Source organism: Perissodus microlepis, chromosome 7 (assembly GCF_051167445.1).
Source record: "Perissodus microlepis isolate ML-2025 ecotype Zambia chromosome 7, ASM5116744v1, whole genome shotgun sequence".
Lineage (NCBI taxonomy): Eukaryota > Metazoa > Chordata > Actinopteri > Cichliformes > Cichlidae > Perissodus > Perissodus microlepis.
The window spans coordinates 42,660,715-42,682,502 of NC_140467.1; the positions used below are offsets into that span (position 1 = coordinate 42,660,715).

At 39.2% G+C, this 21,788-nt stretch overlaps 1 protein-coding gene across 1 annotated transcript in view; it reads left to right on the forward strand.

Moving 5' to 3' along the window:
• bmpr1bb (bone morphogenetic protein receptor, type IBb) overlaps positions 1-21,788 on the forward strand; it is a 56,954-nt gene that overhangs the window by 6,893 nt on the left and 28,273 nt on the right. Inside the window, exon 4 of the mRNA XM_084935221.1 lies at positions 442-601. The gene's annotated coding sequence lies outside the window, so the exon portion shown is untranslated. The remainder of the gene's footprint in view (positions 1-441; positions 602-21,788) is intronic.

The following is a 21,788-nucleotide window of genomic DNA, read 5'->3' on the forward strand; positions in this document are numbered from 1 at the left end:
CTTCGCTGTTTCACTTCAGCACCCAGCTGTGGCTCACTGTAATTTTGCTCATACAATATTGTCTCAAGGTCTCTGAAATATGTTTCATGGCGCTTGCCTTCTTTTCCCGAGAAGTTCATATTTCCTTATATGTGTATAAAGAGCGGGCTCTGCCTTTCACCTCGTTCAAAACATGTCACCCTGATCTCATTTGACAGTTTGATCTTTCAACATACTAATCTGAAAAGCTTTGTTCTACGGTCCTCAGCATGTCTGCTCTGCTGTCGACCTTTTTCTGCACCGCGTCTGATTAATAGGAAGCGACAGTGAGTGCCAGTCAGACTGCGAGAGGAGATGGAGAAACACATGAAATCGATTTCTGTCTTGTGCGTATTTTTCCTGCTTCCCAGCCCTTGATGACAGATTGCAAAATGGGTTTTGTGTGTGTCTTTTGTTTTCCAGCAGGTTTGGGAGAGGGCAGAGGGTATTCAGAGTCATACCTGTGAGGCAGTCTGCGAGGAAATGTGCTGACATCAGAGATTTGCATTTTAAAGCCAGGGGATAGAAGAGGAGGAGGAGGATACTTCAGTAGAAGAAGCTGAGTTTGCATAGATCAGATCAGGTGAGTCTGTATTCAGAATGACATCTCATATCAATGCTAATCTGTTAATTAAAGACCCAGTCTCATCCTGGAACATACGGTGAAGAATGAAACGCTCTGTGTGCCGATGATTAAAAATAGCATTACCTTGAACCACACGAGAAGATCCTGCCAAGATAAAGTGTTCCGCATTTGTCAGTCGCGTTCACAGCGTTTGGAGATTAATTGTTCACTTCACCATGTCGTCAGCTTCTGTTGTGATGTTTGGATCCCAGCTGCTCGCTCTGCTTTATTTGGAAACAACCACACACATACATTGTCAGACACGACACACGGTGGAATCCCTGACAGGGTTTGGGATTAGTCGCGAGATTAGGGAATGAGCCAAAAGAGGTAACAGGTGACAAACTCGTGTCAACACTTCATGAAAAGCACTATAACCTCAGATTAAATAAACTACTGCAGCAAACAAAAGGTGAGTCAAGTTACTGTATGTTGCATGAGAGCAGGTACAAGCTGCCAAGCCTCGTTTGCTGAATATATCTCTGGTGGACAGTTACACTTTAATGACACCTGTTGTCCTTTGTTAAAACTGTTTGCATTTGTGTTGAGCTGATATGGTTTTCAAGGCTTTCCCAACTTTTTTTCTTTTTTTTTTGTGATCTGTTTTCCAGAAGAGATTATTTGTTCTGTGTGGAAGTTTATCGTGTATCGCGTTACTCTGGAAATCTTGAAATTTTAACCGTTAAACCTTTTACAGCTACTCGCTGGCATTCAGCCTAATTTGACTCACCCAGGTAGCGGTGTTTGCAATTGCGATTAAGTTACTTGTTTTGCGGCAAAGATGACTGATGACATCAGTGAAAGAAAAGCTCCAGGCTCCTCTAAATAAATTAGTTCAAGTTGCGTTGGGTCTGCCCTCAAGTGACGATATGGGAAACAACTAAAGCGACGCCTTTGGAAGACTCGTTGTTTTAAATGTGAGTGCTTAGTAATTTCAGCATATTTATTTTAGCCACCCAGCCTCACTGGCAACTCTGTGTGTATTTCAGTTCCAACTGTGGTCTAAAAAAGACTTGATACAGACTCAGTGGAGAGTATGTCCTGCTTTCTAAATTAACGTCCAAGGGAAACACATTTTGGCCACATCAATCTTTCATTCTTCCTTCATCTTTACTTACGGTTGTATCCAGACTCAGAAGAGACCAGTCTCTCTGCTTTGCTTTCCAAACCTCTTCTGTAGCTCTGAGAATTTTACGTAGGGCAGAGGCTGGATCAAGTGACAATGCAAAGAAAGAGTGGGAGAGCAGGGAAGCTAGCTAACCTGCTACACACTGGATTGTTATTGCAGGTGTTTAAGAGAAGTTACAGCTGTTAATTTATTCTGTGTGGTGACACATGAGGAGCTGCACGCACCAATGTTGCTGTGCCACAATGCACAGATCACATTTTAAGGATCAGGAGACAGTTACTTGGTTTCTGTACTCTACTGCTTCAACCTTTTTAGTGACCTTGTTACTGTATGCATGTAGACGTATAAGGAATTCATGGTTAGTTTCTTTCTTGCAGTCAAATTCACTCATAGGTGAGATACTTTGCATCTGTTTATAAAGCATTGAAAATGTGCAATTTGGGACATTTTGTGCAGTCTGAAAGCATGTTGGATCCACACACTCGTATGTGGGTCTGATTCTGTTAACTCGATTAACTTTTTTTCTGTTTAAAGAACCTAATATTTATACCTGATCTTTGTCTGATTTCAGCATCAGCTGCTTCAGTTTAGGCTTATGCAAAAGATGAAATAACTAGTTAAGTTTGAGTGACTAACCTGCAAGACTGTATCATGAAACAAGTGCAACAGTTATGTGTTTTAAACAACCACCTACAGCTATGTCCCTGTTTTAGAGTTCACTCTCACTCCCCAAATTTTTATGAAGTGTGTGCTTGTTTGTGCTTGTACTTGTGTTGGTAGACAGGTGCTCCTTTTGTTCTCCAACTGTGTGCTGTAACCTCGAACAATTATTTTGATTGGTCATTTTTTCATAGGATCAAGCCGAAAGCTCATGTTTTGAGAATAAAACATGAAGAAATTGGAAAGTCAGTAACTTTTTTCTCTCTGATGCCAACGTAAAAGGTAAGCTGAAAATTCCCGATTTTAAAAACACTAATAATGTAGGCACACACACAGGCCTTTTTACTTCATTACATAAAGTGGTCAAGATGCTGGGTGGTGCCCACTGTTTTTTTTTAAACCTATGTTTGTTTTACTTTTTGGAAGTGCTACAAATTAAGCAGTTAGAAGCTTTGGGTGGACAATTCTATGGGAGTACAAGTGGGTGAGAGGGAAGGCGGGGGTGGGGGAGCTTAAAGAAAAACCTCAAATGTGAAAACGACTGGAACTCCCAGGGTTTTCAAAACAGAACTCAAGATTTCGTTACACATACCTGGACAACTGAGGGCATGGAAAAAAAACCCCTTCCATATGCACTCAACAGCTGGGCTGGTCACAGAAATAAGACGAATAATGTAAACAAAATAGAACAGAGAGGACTCCCGGCCAACAGAGGCAGCACGTGTCAGCTTCAGAAATATGCAGAGCCACGGTCATCAATCACGGACAGGAGTGCCAGTCACATTGACAGCTTTGGACAGAGAGGAGGCAGAGTTTTTTTGGCCACTGTCTGTGTGTGGACTCAACTGTGGTCGCTGTTTCCCAGATCTGCCTCCAGCTTCATGATTCAGGTCTGACTGGGATTCATCCAAAGCACTCAAGACTGACTGATGATGGGGCATCGCGGCAAACCAGTGTCAACAAGCGAGTAAAGTTAATGGTCTTAACTTGTCAATAAGGCCTGTTGGCAAAGCTCATAGAGGTCCTCCTCAGTGTTGTTTTACTAGGTTTCAGTGTTGGTGTAAGCTGCACATCAGGACTGTACTGTGGGAATATTCTCTCGCTCTTGTGGGAATATGGTGGCTTGACAGTGGTAATAGTATAACTGCAAGCAGTAAATTGGCCTAAACCAAGCAAAACAGAGCAAAGGGAGAGAGACAGTCTTTAGGGGCAAAGCTGCAGTTTAGTCCCTAAAATTTAACCTTCCCCAGGGTTTCATCAGAAGGATGAAGGATGTTGGGATAGAAGACAGGGGTTGAGAGATGCTCTGGCAAGGACCAAGCCCTTAGGGTTTTCACTCAGAACAAACTTTGTCTGTTCCAACATGTTTGGAATGGTACATTCTGTTGTTTGCGTGCATGTTTGTCAAGTTTAGTACAAGGGGTTAGTACAAGTGAAGTCCACTACATGAATAAATTTGAAAAAAGGAAGGAGGATCATCATTGCAACTTAGTGCTGAACATATGTTGCGTTTGCTGCTGCTTTTTTGTAGCATACTAAATGTTTTGTAGCTTCTGTTTGTCCCTTCTATAATAGGTACAGTTTTAATTACCAGGTTGATGATTGAAAGGATCGCTTAAACGTGCATCTGTAGAGATAGCTGTCTAATGGCAGTAGTCATCAATACATTCTAACTACTCTGGTTATGTGATTTAGTGGCAAACTGTAATTCAAACTCAAGATATGAAGCATCATACCTGTCTTTTATCATCTGACAAGGGTTCCCCTTCACCAAAGAAGCGAAAACGCGAAGGAAAAAGAAAACGTGATGCACATCTGGAGAAAATATCATCCTTGTCCTACTCAAGTTAACCCTCATGTCCTGAACTGAAATCATGGCACCAACACACAGAAACGTGCATAAACATGCTCATTTGGTTCCAATATTGTAACAGTTACTTCTTGTCAGCAGATTTGACATGCAACCCTCCTGTCTGATAGCTGACAGTGAGCTAGCTTAAGATCAACAGCAGAGGGTTTTAAGCTAACATTATGCCAGCTAATGTTAGTGTCGAAAAAAAAATCTCATGTTCCCTCTGATAAACAATTTCATCACATTCTCCCATCTTATACAAGTTTATTTGCAAAGTGTCTGAGCCCAACAATGTTAGGTTCACTATAAATAAAGTTTCACTAATGCCCACATAGCAAGCAGGTCTGGCCCGGATCTGGTATCAAGCCGGCACTGCTGGCTGACTTCTGGCATAATAAGACGTATGTCATCCTGATATGGGCCAGACCTGGCATAGATGGCACTGTCTATGTGATGGCATGCCACATCTGGCTCGATTGTGGTTTGGTTTATGTGGCCCAGGCCCATAGAAAACAGGTCTGGCGGGATCCGGCATCAAGCTGCCACTTCTGACTGATCGGTGTTATGGCAGAGTGTATGTCAACCAGATGTGGGCCAGGTCTGGCAATGATGCACTATTTATGTTCCTATTTTCCTATTTTAGTTAGAAGACCCAAATGCCATGTTGCAATACTGTACTGCTATGGTAGCCAACGTTTCAAATGCAGGTTTGACAGGTTTGTGAGTTTACACTATATCCAAAACCTAGTGATGGTTTTCTCATCCTTGCCAGTGGGTGGCCGTAGCTCAGGAGGTAGAGCAGGTCACCTATTGATCGGAAGGTTAGTGGTTTGATCCCTGGCTCCTCCAGTCTGCATGTCAAGAGTGTGAGTATGAATGTACTTAGAAAGCACTCAGTTAAGAGAAAGTGTGTGATTGGGTGACTGTGGCATGTTGTATAGAGCACTTTGAGTAATCTGGTAGAGTTGAAAAACGCTATATAAAAATCAGTCCATTCACTGTCTGAACAGAGTTTTGTCATGTGTGTCTGCAACTGGCATGGCTGCACACAACTTACACATGGCCCACATACTGCAAAGAATGACGGCCCTTTGGTGGCCCAGACCAGGTTTGCCAGAGATAATCCACACATGGGCCAGAAAAGGACCACCAGTGTGTCTGCAACTGGCCTTGTGCTGGCCCATGTATGGGCCACCTTTGGCAAACCAGATCTGGGCCACCAAAGGGCCGTCATTCTTTGCGGTATGCAGGCCATGTGTAAGCACATTGTGTGGGCCAGATCTGGGCCATACCAATTTTGCTGACTAACAGCAGCTAACAGAGGCTAAGGGCGGGAAAAACAGCAGCGCTTACCATAAGAAAAGTTCAGGATATCCTCAGCAAGCAGACAAGAATTCGTCAGAGCCTTATTAACTCTTCGACTTGTATTGGACTCTTTTAACTAAGTTTGACAGTCTCCTCCAGAGTAAATAAACACTGACATATATTGATAGCTGAGGTAAACAGAAGACTGATATCCTACACTAACAGAAACCACCATAGCTAGAATTATGCGCTTGAAATGGGAGGGGTAAGAAAACAGATCTCAGATGACCGCACATCTAGTGGTGATATTTTACACAATGTAAGTCGAAGCTATTTTTCCAGTCACACCATGATTTAATTCATTCATGTGATGGTAAATTTGACTGCTGTCTTTATTTAAATTCATACATAATACTTAAAATCAGACTTTGAAGATTAAGTTCTTGCTATAGATGTCTTGTTTCACTTTATATGTTGCTGCAGAAACCTAATCAGGCTGTAATTGTCTTACGCAGATGCGCAAGTTTATATTGGGGACCCAGTACAAATAGAGTTCATGGCCATCTCAGTCCCCTGTGAATTCAAAGGATGGATCACTGCGTCCAATCGTTTCTTTACCCACTGTCTGTCTTCATTAGATACGGAGTGACAGGACAGCTGTTTCTATGTCTGGCATGTATAACTCAGTGTGCCGTCTCCTTGCTTTGACATTGAACCATAAAGAAGAATCATCACCAGTGAATCTGACAGACTTTGATCACAAGCCAGTCCAATGAAGGTGCAGGATTGATGCCTCATGTGAAGGAGAAAGTATGCCATGCTGAAAACTGAAAACTGTGCAGTGTGTGACACAGTTGTACAAAACTTATCTGCACAGTGGACAATGAATCTGCTGATGTAAAATAGCTTACAGTATTACAGTAAATTGCCAATCAAAACCAAGGACACAGCTTTTCTGCAGTGACATACACACACACAAATACAGCAGCAGTTGTGACTTCATCCTGAAGGCCAACAACCACAGATTAGTGTCATAAACAAACAGAAGCCATAATGAGACTGAAGTTGGTCACCATGATTGTTTACATTCCTTCACACAGAGCCTTCAAATGCAAACTGCAGAGATCATAAGAAAGCCATAACTGCTGATTAGCATCCAATAAACAATGATAAACATACTGCAGAGGATCATTGTGACATTTCAGTGACTTTTTACCCACTTCACTCTCAAACAAGATGTAGTTAGTCCTTAAAACAGGCCATCCCAATCTCCATGATGAATACGTTGTTGTCTCCATAGGATTAAGTACATGAGAGCTAGTTAAGGGTTGCAGCGCTGAAAAGATTAAATTAGTTGCTGTTTGAAAACACTGCAGCAAGCTAATGATATTGATGGAGTAATGCCCATCAGTTAAGAGTGATATAGTCTGCAGTGGCCTGAGGTTCCATTTTCTGTGTTAGACGGACACTTCAGATGAAAAGCCTTGTGGTTTTCACCCTTGGATACCATTAAGCTGAACAGCAGTAGGAGTCCTTTACATAAACTTCTGGTGAAGGCGGAAACTGCCATCCATCATGTGTAGCATGTGATGACATGTTTGACCGTTTGTCCTCTCCCACTCTACACACACACACACACACTAAAAATACTGCCTGTTTGGGTCTCCACTGACATTGCCATGCCTTTCCCCATTGGAAGACATTTATCACTACATCTCAGTGTAAAAAAAAGAAAAAAAAAGTATGTGTTTTTATCTGTATTTTCCACTAACCTTTTCATTTTCAGACAAGTGCAGCTCAGAGGCTACTTTCTGGAAGAGGGATTAAATGGAGGGCAATTCTGAAATGAATTTAGACTGATACAAATCAGTGTGGTTGTCTGATTTGGTTTACAAAGCATGCATTTGTGTAATATGGAAATTGTTTCTTAAAGTTATTTTCTTTGTATTGGCTCAAACCCAGGCTGGATATAATTATAAAAGAATACCAGGCCACTCACTTAACAATACATTTCTTCATGTTGAGTCATCTGTAGACTCACAGAAACTTTAATCCCCCCTTTTTAAACAAACATGATTTACAATAAGTTAATTCATGCAACCAGTAATTTATTGCAGCAGTAATAAGATACACAGCATGATAGTTATCTGAGTTTCATTCAAGTTATTTCTTTAGGTTCTCTTTAAAATGTATTAAATCTGAAAACTAAGCATAAAGGTTGAAAGTTTCCTTTTAATATGAGTTGGCGTTGTCTTTTTGTAAGGGGTGAGAATAGGTGGGTATGAGAGTGAAAAGGTCATGAGGCTAAAAATAGGAGCAATCAGAGATATATCAGCTAGAAAATGGAAACCAAGACCACGTTAAGGACAAGATATGTGGGTGATAAGAAAGACGTTCATATTGCAAAGGAAACCCTCTTTTTGACTGCACAGGAAGTGCAGTGCATGTTTCCATTTACTGTAGGTGTACATGTTTCTATGTTAGCAATCAAGACGAGGTTTTGTGAATGCAACCTCATAAGATGCGAACCATCATCAAGCAGAACAAGCAGAAAGAAAGGATTGCAGTTTCTGAACACAAATAAAAAAGAAACCAGCAGATTTCTTGATCAAAGATTTATCGACTGATGAAAAAGATTTTTATCATATATATTTAGCATAAAATGACTAATGACTATTAATGACCCAAATCTCTTCACCTCATCTTTTGAAAGTGGTGTTTCAGTTATGGCTTGCAGAAGCAACAAATGAGGCATGAAAGAGATTTTTTTTTATGCCTGTTTTCAGTCAAAGCTCAAAGACTTCATCTCTCTTAAGGATAGCAATCGTAAATATATACCCAAAACTTATTTGGCATTTGACCTTTGCCATTGCTAAAAGTGAACCCAATTAGAAGAGAGGGTTAAGTTATCAGCGAGCACTGTTTAACTAGAATAGCATCCATACACTTTATGGGTACGGTGATAGACTGTATATAAAGGATGGACAGAGGTTCAAATTTAAAATGTGACATGACTTAAACCTGCATTCTCTGTGGTGCTGACAATTCAAATGCACCAGCAAATAGAAAAAATGCTTCAAAAGCTAAAAAAAAAAAAAATCACTAAACAAAACAAAATCTCATCTGGTTTCAGAATACCAAGATGGCAAAAAGCTCAAACTGAGTGTCTAATGCCATCTTTTATATACAGCGTATAATTGTGTTACTAAGACCCAAAACCTGATAATTATGGCAACAACTAATGAATTCAATAATAATAGTATTACTGAATGCCCCCACCAACAATAAATTAATAAAAACAAACAAACTGGTACACAGATTTCTTGGACAGTCTGTGGGTACAGTTAGTTACTCGTTAGCAAAGGTGAAACCTAGCAGACATCTAGTGGTTCTAACATGTCCACAGTTTCAGGACCCACTTGTAAGTCAACACCTGACCACGCCAATAAGCAAAAAAGGGGCTTGGCTCATTTTTGGAGCCAGCTTCAAGTGGCTATTTGAAAGTAGTGCATTTTATGTTGTTGCAACAAAGGTTGCCACTAGAGCCAGTGTAGAATTTATAAGTCAGCCAGATTTCGAGAGATTTTGCATGTTGTCACACAGGTACAATACTTTACTGGTGAACCTCTTAATTTCCTACAGCTGCTCCTCTTTAAATACAATTAAACCGAGCAATTGTGTGATGTTGACTTTGGGTTTGGTACACTTTCTCTCTGGTCCTGGTAGCTTGTGCTTTCTGAGGATGACATCATGGGTTTCAGGTTGCCCGTTGTGGCTTTAGTTCCCAGGGGGTTGGGCAGACTGAGTGTAGGCCTGGTGAGCATGCAGTGAATAGACACTCATTCTCTCCTCTCCTTCTGCTCAGTCCACTGACCTCTCTGCTACCTCACTCGGAGCTCAGGGTTTGTTATTGGCTCTGCTGGGATGTGTTGACAGATGAGGCAGATGTGTGTTCCCCTCTTGTTGATAGTTTGGCAGTGTTGCTTTCAAAGTTTAAAAGCTCTCGGAATTAGCTAAGTAAATACAGTAATTTGGCTCAGTGCCATTGTGGTTTGATATGTTTAAAATATCCGTGTTACAATTAAGAAATACTGTTTGGTCTATCATTTGTTTGAAGGGTGGAGAGTGGTTATGTTTTATTTGGGCATACGCAGCATGTGTGGGTCTGCTTAGATTTTTACTTACATGATTTGCATTAAAGCCAGTAGTTCCCTTTAAAAATGTGATTGTTGTAAGTGGGTAACATTTGCATTTTGTGGATAATCAACAACTTTTTTACAATAGATTTCATTTTAAAACTGCTGGAGTGATGATGTATTTGTTAGTCTTTAAAATGACCAAGCAAGTATAAGTTTTTACTCAAGGTTTTTTTTGTCAGCTGCCACCAGTAAACCGGTTATCAGCATGATTAATATAAAATATTTTGTAAGTCTGGCTGTTGTATCTCTTATTTCTTTTCATTTCTTTAGTATCATTAGCTGTGGTACCATTTCTCTCTGCTTCATTTTCATAGTTGCTCTGGTAAGTTGAACACATTTGCGCGACAGCTGCAGGTTCAAGTGTTAAATTATCAGCTAACAGTTGATAGCTTGGTTAGTGTGGTGCGTCACACAGACACGGATAGCTTCTAAATATTGCTATAAATATAAAAACAAAATATTAGCCATAAATGCAGTTCATGTAAAATACATTAAAACCATAATATTGTTGGTTATTTCCATTAAAAATGCTCCAAAACGCAACCCCACGGGATACTAGTACATGTTGGGTAGGTCAGCGACTACCCAAGCTGCTAATAGTCTGTAAATTTAAATCTTTTTAGAGTTTAACAAACAGCTTACATAGTTTTAGGGTCAAATTTGACACATTTTGACAATTGAAAGCAATAAAAAATACTATAATTGTCATCTTTTAGTGCAAAATTGAGATACGTTTTATTTGTATTTTTGGGTTCTAAGTGTTAATTAAATATTTAACTAAAATTTGACAATTATAAATTAATTTATTACAATATAGCAGTGAGGATGGTGTTTAATAGTCGTAATGTTTATACATGATTTATACATCCCAGTTCTAACTTGCAGTAGATATATAAGTAAATAATATATTTAAATCTAAGGAACTTGGAAAGAAAAGTTTCTGGACTTCTTTAAGTTGCTTGAAGACGTTTCACCTCTCATCCGAGAAGCTTCTTCATCATCATGACTGCTTTGATTTCATGTCTTAATACAGTACACAAAAAGTGTCAGATCATTATAGCATTATGATGTGTGATAACATGTGTTTTTCTCCAAATACAACACACTCTTCCTGCTCTATGAAACATTAATTAAGGATTAATCATTCATTCGTTTATTAACCCTTTAAAGCCGGTCTTTTTTTTTGCATAACTATTTTTAAATCCCTGTAGAACCGGAACCACGTAAGCTAGCGCAATAATTTTTTTTGCATATGAAACCGGAGGAGTTGTACTTACATCTTATGCCATGAACTTGGGTCACAGTTTCCTTTCACATATAGCTTTGCAAAAATTGCATAAAAAGCGCTTGCAGGAAGAAAAACATAATATTCCAGAAACACGCTTTGCCGATCCGATCAGCTGTTCATAACACTTCCTACATTGAAATAGATGTCAGCCATTACCTGCCCAAAACCAGAAGTGACGTCATTTTCGCGGAAAATTTAGTTTTTTACTTGTAGGCCTTATAAGCCTATACTGGTGTTTTTTAAATAGTTTCTGGGATGCTTAGAACTCAAATTGCACTGCTTTAAATAGTTTGATGCACATGCTGTTTTCTTTGCAAATTTGCATTATAGGATTGTTTTTCATTTCTTCTGCAGTATATAAAAATTGGTGTATCTCAAAAATAAAACTATGAAGACGCTCAAAATAAATTTCCTGTTGTTGTAAACTATGTTTTGCAACTTTTTTGTATTTAAAGTTTTGAGGGATAAACCTCTTAAATTTCTCCAAGTAGAAATATATGTAAAAAAAAACCAAAAACGATTTAATGCATACCTATTATTAAAATTTGGGCTATAACGGTTGTATTGATGTATAGCAACTTGAAATGCTCCCAAAAATGGCACTACAGCATGTAAAAATATAAAGTAAGCTCTGGCGGACTTGGTTCTATGGTAGGTCTTAAAGGGTTAATGTCAGTAGATGTGTGTAGTTCAACATTTTGGAAAGACACTTGCTGTGTGTGTGACGGCCTAAAATATGCACAGTGTGTAAGGGATGAACTCATCCCTCTGTGCAGTAGTCACAGATGGGAATGGGGTAAGTGAGTGTGTAGACTGACAGTCACTTTAGCGTTTTATTCTTACTTTAAAGGTTAGACATTTTTATAGGAGGAAGCTAAGGGTATTGACTTTTGTTTTTGGAGCCAGCCTAAAGTGGACATTTTCAAAACTGCAGTTTTTGGCACTTGTGCAATGGCTTCATTTTACAGCCTCAGAGGGTGATGTTTGCTCAGGATCTGACATTTTTTGTGTACTGTATTAAGTGCTGCCTGACCAGTTGTTATTGGTTGATTTTATGGATATTTTACAGGCAACATAGAACCCAACGTCCTAGTTGATTTCCATGAGTGTCAGTCACTCTGTCAATCATCTGTTTTAGTTATTCATAGAACCCTGCAAAGTGAGCCTCGTCCACTGTGGGGTCAAACAGTGTGAGCCAGCTTTCCTCTGTTTCCCTTTTTCCTCTCCCTGCATGGACACACATGGTGATGGCAATCACACACACACACACACACACACACACACACACACACACACACACACACACACACACAGAGTTATCTTGAGATTTTGTGAAAATGAATATTTTGAAGAAGTTTTCTTGTTCTGCCAAACTGTTTTGTGTAAAATAGAGAAGCAGAAGGCTGATGTTGTTGCCTGTCTGGACAATTCAAGAAGCTTTGCAAGGGAAAACTTAACACTTCACGATTGTGCATAATTGAAATCAAGGTCTGAAGGGAGGGATTTGTCTGTAATCCTGTATTGATCCTTCCTAGACAGCCTGTCTGGTGGACTGACAATCTGCTGTACCTATGGGCACTTAGCCACACAGGCTGCATGCCTTGCCACATCTAACTATAGCAGCAAGTACAAGCTGAGCCCAATTTGTGGTAGATTTAACGGCTCATAGTGGAGTCATTATGTTAGGGCGAAAAAAGGCAAACTTGCGTAGTTTGTTTTCCAGTTTAAATGTCTGTCCCAGAAGTCTTTTCATTATTAGTTGTCGTATGTGCTTTTAATTCTTCATTCCTCCTGACTAACACACTGTGTTCATCTATCCTAATTAAGCTAAAGTGCACCAGAGGGAGTCCGCTCCACTCAAAAAAGTTGCCAGCCAAAGTTCAGGTTTGGAGGAGTCTTAAACCCTGTGCATGTTAGTGAACGAGCAAACAGATAGAATTTGTTGTGTATGATTATTTCTCATTACACAGGAATAATAAAGAACATTTTTTAACTCAGCCAAAATCATAAAAAAAAATAAAAAAGCTCCAGTTTTATTATGTCAAAATACTTTGTTTAATGATAAAAATGTTTTTGTCTCGCAAACAAGCCTGCAGGGCTCAACTATATTCATGTAATTACCAAATATGAGATTATTATCATGCTATTTTTGTTAAACCAGTGCCCTGGTTTAACTCCTGCAGCGACCGTGTCTCCTCTTATAATGTTTTCATATTTGAGCTGTTAATTATCAAATGAACTATGTGCATTTGGACTAGCTGAGAGAAATAGAGGAAAAACAAGGGGCTGACTGCAGAGATGTATATCCTGTTTATACACCACAATAGCTTGTCAGTGTAGGGACCCTTAACCTTGCTCTGTTTAAACATCATCTGTTAAAAACCCCCAAAACAAAACACAAAAACAAAACTTTTTTGCCTGTGGGTATGTGAAAAAGATTACCTTTCTAAGACACAAATACTCTGACAGAGCATCGAATAGTCTGACAAATCCCTTCCGCTCTTGTGTAGTAAAGAGATGCAGCCACGAAGGGAGCAGTGTTCAGGTGTGCTGTCAAGAGCTGCTGTCAACACTTCATTGAGAAAATGTCAAAGAGCTTGGAAATATCTATGAATAAGAATTTTAATGAGTCGGATAGAAATCTTTGTTTGAAATTTCTCAGACATTAATGCTGTACGTACACTTCTGGGGAATGAAAGGAATTAAAGTGTCATTGGCAGTAGATCAACATCAAATGCGCAGAAGTGCCGCTAATGATCCACATCTTGCTCTTAGGTCATGATTCTGTCCAAGAAGAACTGATAACAACCATCATTAATAGGAAACAATGATAACTGGTTCACTGAAAGATCCAGGAGTTTTGTGTAACAGTGTTATAAACTAGCGTCTAGACACATTCGCCGTCTTGCTGTCGCTCTGATTGGGTAAAAATATTCTATAGTTATTAATCCAATCTTACTCATATTTTTTTCCAACATATTTTGCATAATTTGTTTTTAAACATTTCTGTGAGACACCTAACTTCATAATTGTACATTATTTAATGCACCCCTCTGTTAATAGGAGCAGCCAGACCACTGTAGATGATAATAGCAGGCATGGCTAAATTGGTAGCTACAGTCTGTCTGATGCGTCTGTCTTTGGGACAGCAGTTACTCAAACCCCCCTGATCAGTCAGTTGGAAGAACCCAAGCAGTGGCCTTGGTGACCAACTGGGTGCACCACTGCTTTACAGGATAAGTGTGTGAAGTGGGGGTGAAAGATGTTATATACAGTGAAGTGTGCGAGCATAAAAATACCAGGCAGAGCAATTGCTGATGATAGATTGAAAATGTTAGAAAAATATCCATGCCATCAGTTGACATAAGAAGAGAAGGTAGACAGAAAGAGAGAGAGTGACAGGGACAATGGCTGGAGTGTGACTGAACAGCCAGTCGAACCGTGTGGTTGCATTCTCGCTTTGTTCCATGAAATCACAGTTGTGGCAGATGCAGGATAGACTGGGAGCAGCTGTTTTGCTCTCTGTTCTCCAGTTACAGACGCTGGCACTGCCTGCACTCTGGGGATGGGCAGAGGGGCACATTGTCGAGTCTTAATAGTGTTTGTTCTCTGAGGGTGGGCACAAAGAGTCCTCAGACCAGTACTCCATCAGTATTCTTGGCATCGGAAGAGAGAGATGTGGCCGAAGGTGTCAAACAGATTGGGACTGGTGACAAGACATAACATGCAGCTGGTCCCACTCTCATAGGACCCATGGCGCCATTAATTACTATGACTGGGGAGGCTACAGTGAACTCAAAATATTATTGGAATATGCACTTTTATTGTTGCTGTCAGTGGAAGTTAGATCAGATAAGAAGTGGGTATAAATTACATGATAAATACGGGGAAAGTGTAGAAATTTGTCACAGTTAACTAATTCAGACATACTGAGACAGTAACCTTTATTCCAGTAAAGAGTGACAAATGCACTATAACAAGGGCTTGTTTCCTTGGACAGGAAAATAAAAAATAAAAGCACTAATGAGGTATGAAAAGTGTACCCAGCTGCCTGACTCAGTTTTGAGAACCAAGCCAACAGCAGTGTCAGTGTTTACATTGTTCTGTAGGATTCGCTTGTTTGTGTGCTGTCATTTTAATAGGATTTGGCATCTAGAAGCTCAGTTAACTGTATGTATGTATTACTTTGAACAGATGCCTCCCACATTTGTCATCTTGTTCTCAGTAGCAGGGGCATGTGGTGGTTTTGTTGCCCCTGTAGTCTCCTCTGGTGCCCCCATCAAAGCCACTGCATGAGAGTACTGTTAACAACAACAATCTAGCAACAGTAGATTCACTGGCACTTGAGTATTTTACTGTACCAAAGTACAGGCTCAGTGTATTTCTACTTTAAATATATACTTTAAATATATATACGACTACTTTCAATGATACAGGGAAAAGCAGACAATTAAATGACCCCTTTATGAAAATATTTGGTGAAAGTGGGAAGGAAAAACTCCCTTTTAAAAGGAAGAAACATCAAGCAGAACCAGACAAAGGGAGGAAAACAGCGCTATTATATTTAAATTCTTGAGCAGCCACTTTTCATGTAATAAACCTGTCTGATGACATAAGGCAGCCCTCAAGTGCATAAATCACACCCAATGTGTTCTAGGACACTGATTTTCTCTCTGATTAAATATTCCAATGACCTGTGGAACAAAAAAACACCCCAAAGCTCCCAAATCCCAGGAAACACCCCTGCAAAGAGAACTAATAGCTATGTTTTTAAGTGCATTCAAATACATTAGATGTAGCTGTATAATTTTTTTGCTCGAAACCTAATAAAAACACCATGTACTGAATTCACAACAGTAATGATACGTTCTGTGGGCAACTCAAGCATTGGGTGATTTGGCCTTGAAATTTTCTTCACACTCTCCACATCTTAGTGGTGCCATTTGACATTGCATATACCTTTATGTGTGTAATAGTTTCCCAAGCTTGATGTATCACAATAACCAAAACCAGGTGTATGAATACCTTGTGAAAAATATGGAAAGCAGAAGGTTTTAAAGTGGAACAGTCTAATAAGAAGCTTCTGCCTGCCAACAACTTTCCAGTCTTCACAGCCAACACCAAGAGTCAAGAGAGTAGAAAACAACCAGATACAATCATTTGAAGAAAGTCAACACTTTTCCATGAAGTCAGAGTGGATTTTACTAGTGTGTTCTGACTGCAGACACTTTCTGCTTCTGCAAAAGAAAACGTAGGCCTCATCTTATGGTCCTGTTCACAAGTAAAAAATAGATATTTGGCAGAAACTGCTGCTATATGCCCCCCTAAATGCTTTTTAACAATACAAATCAATATAACCCCATTTATTAATTTAATTGAATGATTTTTAAACCATTTAACCCATGTTAAACGGACAATACATCATATGAACAATTTCATCGGCCCATTGAAACCCAGACACAAAAGGGAAAATACTATTGAATGGTCCAGAGACAAGCACAGTTACTTTCATTTCATTTAAATGATAATGAAGAATCCACAATTACAAGTATAGTCTATTATGCAAAGATAAAAAAAATATACGTGAATATATGAAATTGTGGCCTACTGACTAATCCATCACCATCCCTTGGATCTCTGTGCACTGACACTAGGAGGATCTAGTTTTTCATTTGCATCTAATGTCTTTGCATTTCCCTGACGTTTATTAAGAAACACGTAAACATTATTACTGGATTTTTTACAGCATCCTATCCTCTCTGGAAACGCCGTTATACATCAGCCAGACTGACTTACTAGTTTAGTTCTATTGGTCTTTGCAATCATTATATATCATATCGCAAAAAGTTATGTTTGTATCTAATAGCAGGAGTTGTTTAGTCTCTTTTTTAGTTGTTTTTTTTCCTTCATTATTTTATATGGCTCAGTTGCCAATGTGCAGCAATTATGGATTTTGTTGCCCAGAACTCATAAAAGTCAACATTAAAGCCAAGAAGTATCAAAGGACATAAGAACAGAGCTGCACATTATCATACTCCATTCCCAGCGACGTCTTTTTTAAAGTATCTCTTACTCCTGGAATGATGTGAAATACAGGCTCATATCTTAAAATAAGAGCCCAATTTAGACACGCAGTCTATACACTGCAATTTTAGTAGTAAAAACTATGTCTGTGGTTGCATATGACGATGCTCTGTCATGGCTGGGGCCGCCTGGTGTAGTCTTCCTCCTTGTCAGCACTGTGGGGATGGTGCCCTCTATGATGTGCACTTACAGTAAGTGAAGGAGTGATGTTTCAAAGATGGGTAGCATTTCCAGTATATATCGACTGATGCGAGACGCGCTGGATGACACTGCATTCAGATACATTAGTGGTTGAGGGAAGCTTGACGGGCTATCGCAGGGAAAGAGAGGTTTGAGAAGTGAGGAAGGCAGCTGTTAAGACATCACCTAGCTTATAGTTGGACACAGAGACATCGATCGCAGGCCCCGCGCTCTCGAGGCTACTTCCTGTGTTTTCATTGTGCTATCATTGGAAGAGAGCAAACAACACTGTCAGGGGGAAAGGGTACTGATAGCTCCGGATCTAATGCACTCAGACCTCAAGGGAGAAAGATTTACATGGAATACAATGCCCAGTAATTTACTGCACGTCTGGACGCCACAAAATAAGCTATTGCTGATGGAGAATATATATATAATAATACTTAAAATTCCTCACAACAGAATCACAGCATATCCTAAAGTGTATTGTGGAGTAGTCATCAGTGGATAACATTTGATTGTGACCTCATTGCCACTAGTGTGTGAGAGAAAGAGAAACACTAAAGTTCCCCACAGAATAGATTAAAAGATGCTATATACAGTATTGTGCTAAAGTCACCACTCATCTCATTATATTTTGCTAGGAAAATGGGAGACAGATGCAGTAATTTATTCAAATAAGTGCATATTAAAAAAAACAGAAAGAAAAAAGTCATTATTTGTTATGATCACTTTAAGCCTAAACTCTCTTAGGCAAGCGTTTCTCATCATTTCTTTAACTAGTTTTCAGGAATAATTCTCCAGGCTTCTTGAAAAATCAAGCCACTGCTAGTCAGGTTCTTTCCAGATGTTATCCATGATGGATCAAAACCTGGCACTTTTTTCGTTTATAATTCTGTAAATTTTGATAAAGTCTCCGAACACCTAGCCGCCACCGTGTTTTACAGATGGCTGTAGATAGTAACTGTTATACGTCTCTCCTGACTCCCTCCATAAATTAGATGACACACTGCACACCATGGTGAAATATGCAAAGTATCTTTTTAGGAATCACCTTGATGCTGTAAAATACTATTTTATGCCTGTCAAACTGTCATTTATGACATTTTTCATAGCTTCAATAAAAAAAAATGAAGCAAAAATAAAAATAACCAACAACAAAAGCTTCTACCCTTGTCCCTTCTTTAATATTTTGGAGGTGCAACTACAATGAAAATGCTTAAGTACAATTTTATGACAACTTCTTTTCGGCTTACCAATCTGTTTTCAGTTTCTTCTGAAAGCTGATTTTGCATTTGCACTCCATTTTGTTTGCATTTTGAAGTTGTTGGAATTTTTATAGCTGCGATTCCCCTGCAAAAAGTAATATTAAAGTGTGCATTATGGAGTATGGCTTTATTGTCAGGGTTTTTAGTGAAAAATAAAATAATAAATCCCATTGATTGTTAAATAATTGCAGGAGGAGAGGGTTCTTTATGATAATATATCAAATTGTTTGAGACGTACAACTCAGTTATGGCTTCATAATGTCACACAGATGTTAGACATTCAGAGAAACTAGTGAGTCTCTGATGTGGCTCTCTCTCACAGACGGTCCATCATGAACATCTCACATGTCTTTTATTACTCCCACACTGAGGATATGAATTTTTCTCTGTGTATTAGACTTGTAGTGTACTGCATATTTGTGTAAAAACAAATGGGATGCGTAAAATTATAAATATGCTACATTTTTTTGTGAAATTACACTATGTATATATATATATATATATATTTCATAAGACAAAAAACAGGTGTCCATATTTTCCACCATGTGTAGGGACTGACAGATTTGAGGGAACGCAGACTATGAAGAAGAGTATTATAAAGCAAATTACCTTTCCCACTGAAATAAGTCTTTCAGTGGCGCCTCAATCTAAGCTGATGGACTGTTTCTTCTAATTAAGGCCAAAGTTGTCTGATTGATAAATGAACTGTGGGTCAACCAGGCAACCAGAGACAGGATACTCTGCCAAGACTGCAAAGCCCCTGGGTTTCCCATCAGCCACAGGAGCAGATGGTTTAACACTCACTCAAAACTTCCTGGAGGAAAACAGGAATGTCTCATCTGCTTTTGTTAGAGCACGGGGATTATTATGGGCAGCCCCTTGAGTGCAAGGAGGCGAAGCCAGTGAGATTAGAATAAATAAATGGAAAAGTGTGTTTTGTGGTTGTTGTATTGGACACTATAATTTGTTGTTGTTCGCCAAGTGGATAAGGATTTGATTTTGGAGTCAAATTAAACTTCATACTTGACCTTCAGTGACTTCAAATTTAATGAAGTCACTGAAATATGCTGACATATTTACATGTGTTTGTAATTGGATTGCATGGCTGCAGAATTCGCATATTGGATTGTTTTGGGGGTTTTTTGTGCTCCCTATGTCACAAACAGCAGGGATTACCTATGGCTTTACTATTTTATGATAACAGAGTAAAATTGAGACTTTTTTGATGGAGTTTAGTAATTAAGGAAAATTAATATGTTGACGTGTAAATAAATGGGAAAAATTGGCATGGCATATTTTACCAGCAGTTTAGTCTGACAGACAAGAATAAATGATGTAACTCAGTACTATCTTCTAAATTCTGACTTATCTTCTAAATTCTGACTTATCAAAAAAAATGTTGTAGGTTTGTAAGTTTAGTAAGAGCCATATCAAAAATACCTTTGATCTTGAAGTGTGTTTTAGCACGCTAAAACTCCAGTGCGCCACCCGTAACTCTACTGCTCTTTTAGGGATTACCAAACTGCCTCTGATGGAAAAAAAAATCTACTTTAGCAAAAGGTCAGTGTCTTTGATTTGCTCCAGCATGGAAGTGAGAACTTTACTGAGTAAGTCCAGCTGTGAGATTCACACATTTCAGCTACTGTGTGTCCTTGTCTGGTCAGAAAACGTACACCTTATTCCATTTACTCATTTAGTTAATTTAATAAGGCAGCCATGTGCTCAGGGAGGAATCACGGTAACTGAATCTTTTCATATCTTCTTCCGTTCAGTGTCTTTGCTATGTTAGTGAACGGATAGCCTCTCAGTCTTATATTTGCTGATTTCGTGCTTATTTGATGTAAGAGAATCGAAATGTTTGAAAGAGTTAAGAGTTTGTTTGTTTGTTAAATAAAAGGACTTTTAAAGCCTCACCTTAATTTGCAATGACAAAGAAGCTACTAAGTTAAGCACAAATTTAATATTAAAAGTTGCTAGTGACCGTGCACGTTAAACTTCTGTGGTGAATACTTTATCACTGTAGCCTTCACACCACTCACAAACACACAAAAGAGCTTTCAGCACCACAGTCGAGGGAGGGGTGTGGCCGCACATGGAAAATATGTGCTGAAGACTCCCTCCCTCTCTCTCCCTCCTGCTCTCACCCTGCAGCCCGTCTCAATCACACTCCAACAGCACAGAGCAGGTAGTTTGAGCAGAGGCAGTGGGCCGGCTCCTTCTGTTAATTCCCTCTGATTTATATAAAGCTGTAAAACGAAAATTTGTCCAGACACCATTAATCACAAAGGCTCAGAGCGTCTAGGCGTAGTGAAGAGATTCTTTCTGGGGGCATCTACGGGCAGTTAATTTGCCATTTAAACCCCACCTGTCTGTGTCAACTAGTCCGTAGAGAGGTGCATGAATGAAGCCCAATAACTGTTCCAAGGGTTGGGCTGTATCCTTTCCTTCTTGCGTTACCGCAGCCAGGGGCAGGGACCACGTAAAAGGGGATTCAGTGGGCAAATAAATAACACAGGCTTGTTGTTTGTCTAAATAGGCTGTCAGCACAGGGGCCAATTGTTCTGAAAATTTCTTGTGCAGTCTTTGTATTAAGACCGTTGCTTTAAAAAAAAGAAAGAAAGAAAGAAAAAAATTATTTAAGGTTCAAAAAATAGAGAGGAAAAACATCAGTATTGCAATAATTTAATAATTCAGACAACTCTTCCAACAGTGTTATGTTTTCTTAAATAAATCTGTGTTATCCTGACAGCTTTGTTTGCTCTGAATTACAGCAGACCGTATCCTCTGGCAGCTGAAAATGGAACAAGATTAAAGACATTTGCTTGTTTACCAACTAAAATGTTAATTGGCTTTTGTTTTATTTCACAGTGTGGTAGTTTGGGCTCACACTTTCCACTTCTTATTGTTCTTGACAGATTTGACACATTATATGTTGCCCGAGCTGGTCTCTCTATTAAATGTCCCCCTGCTGCTTAGGAATGACATTCAGTGGGCACACACTCTATTAGAGCTCGTTAAAGAGCACGCGATATGGGAAACACTACATATTCACAGCATCACAGTCTTGGGTGAACCTTAAAGGAAGCAGGTGCTTTGGTTGACTCGTGTCACCTTGCCCTTTGCTGCCTTTTAGAGTAAAACTGAAAGACAACTATTATGTCTTTTCATCCTTTGTTTTCC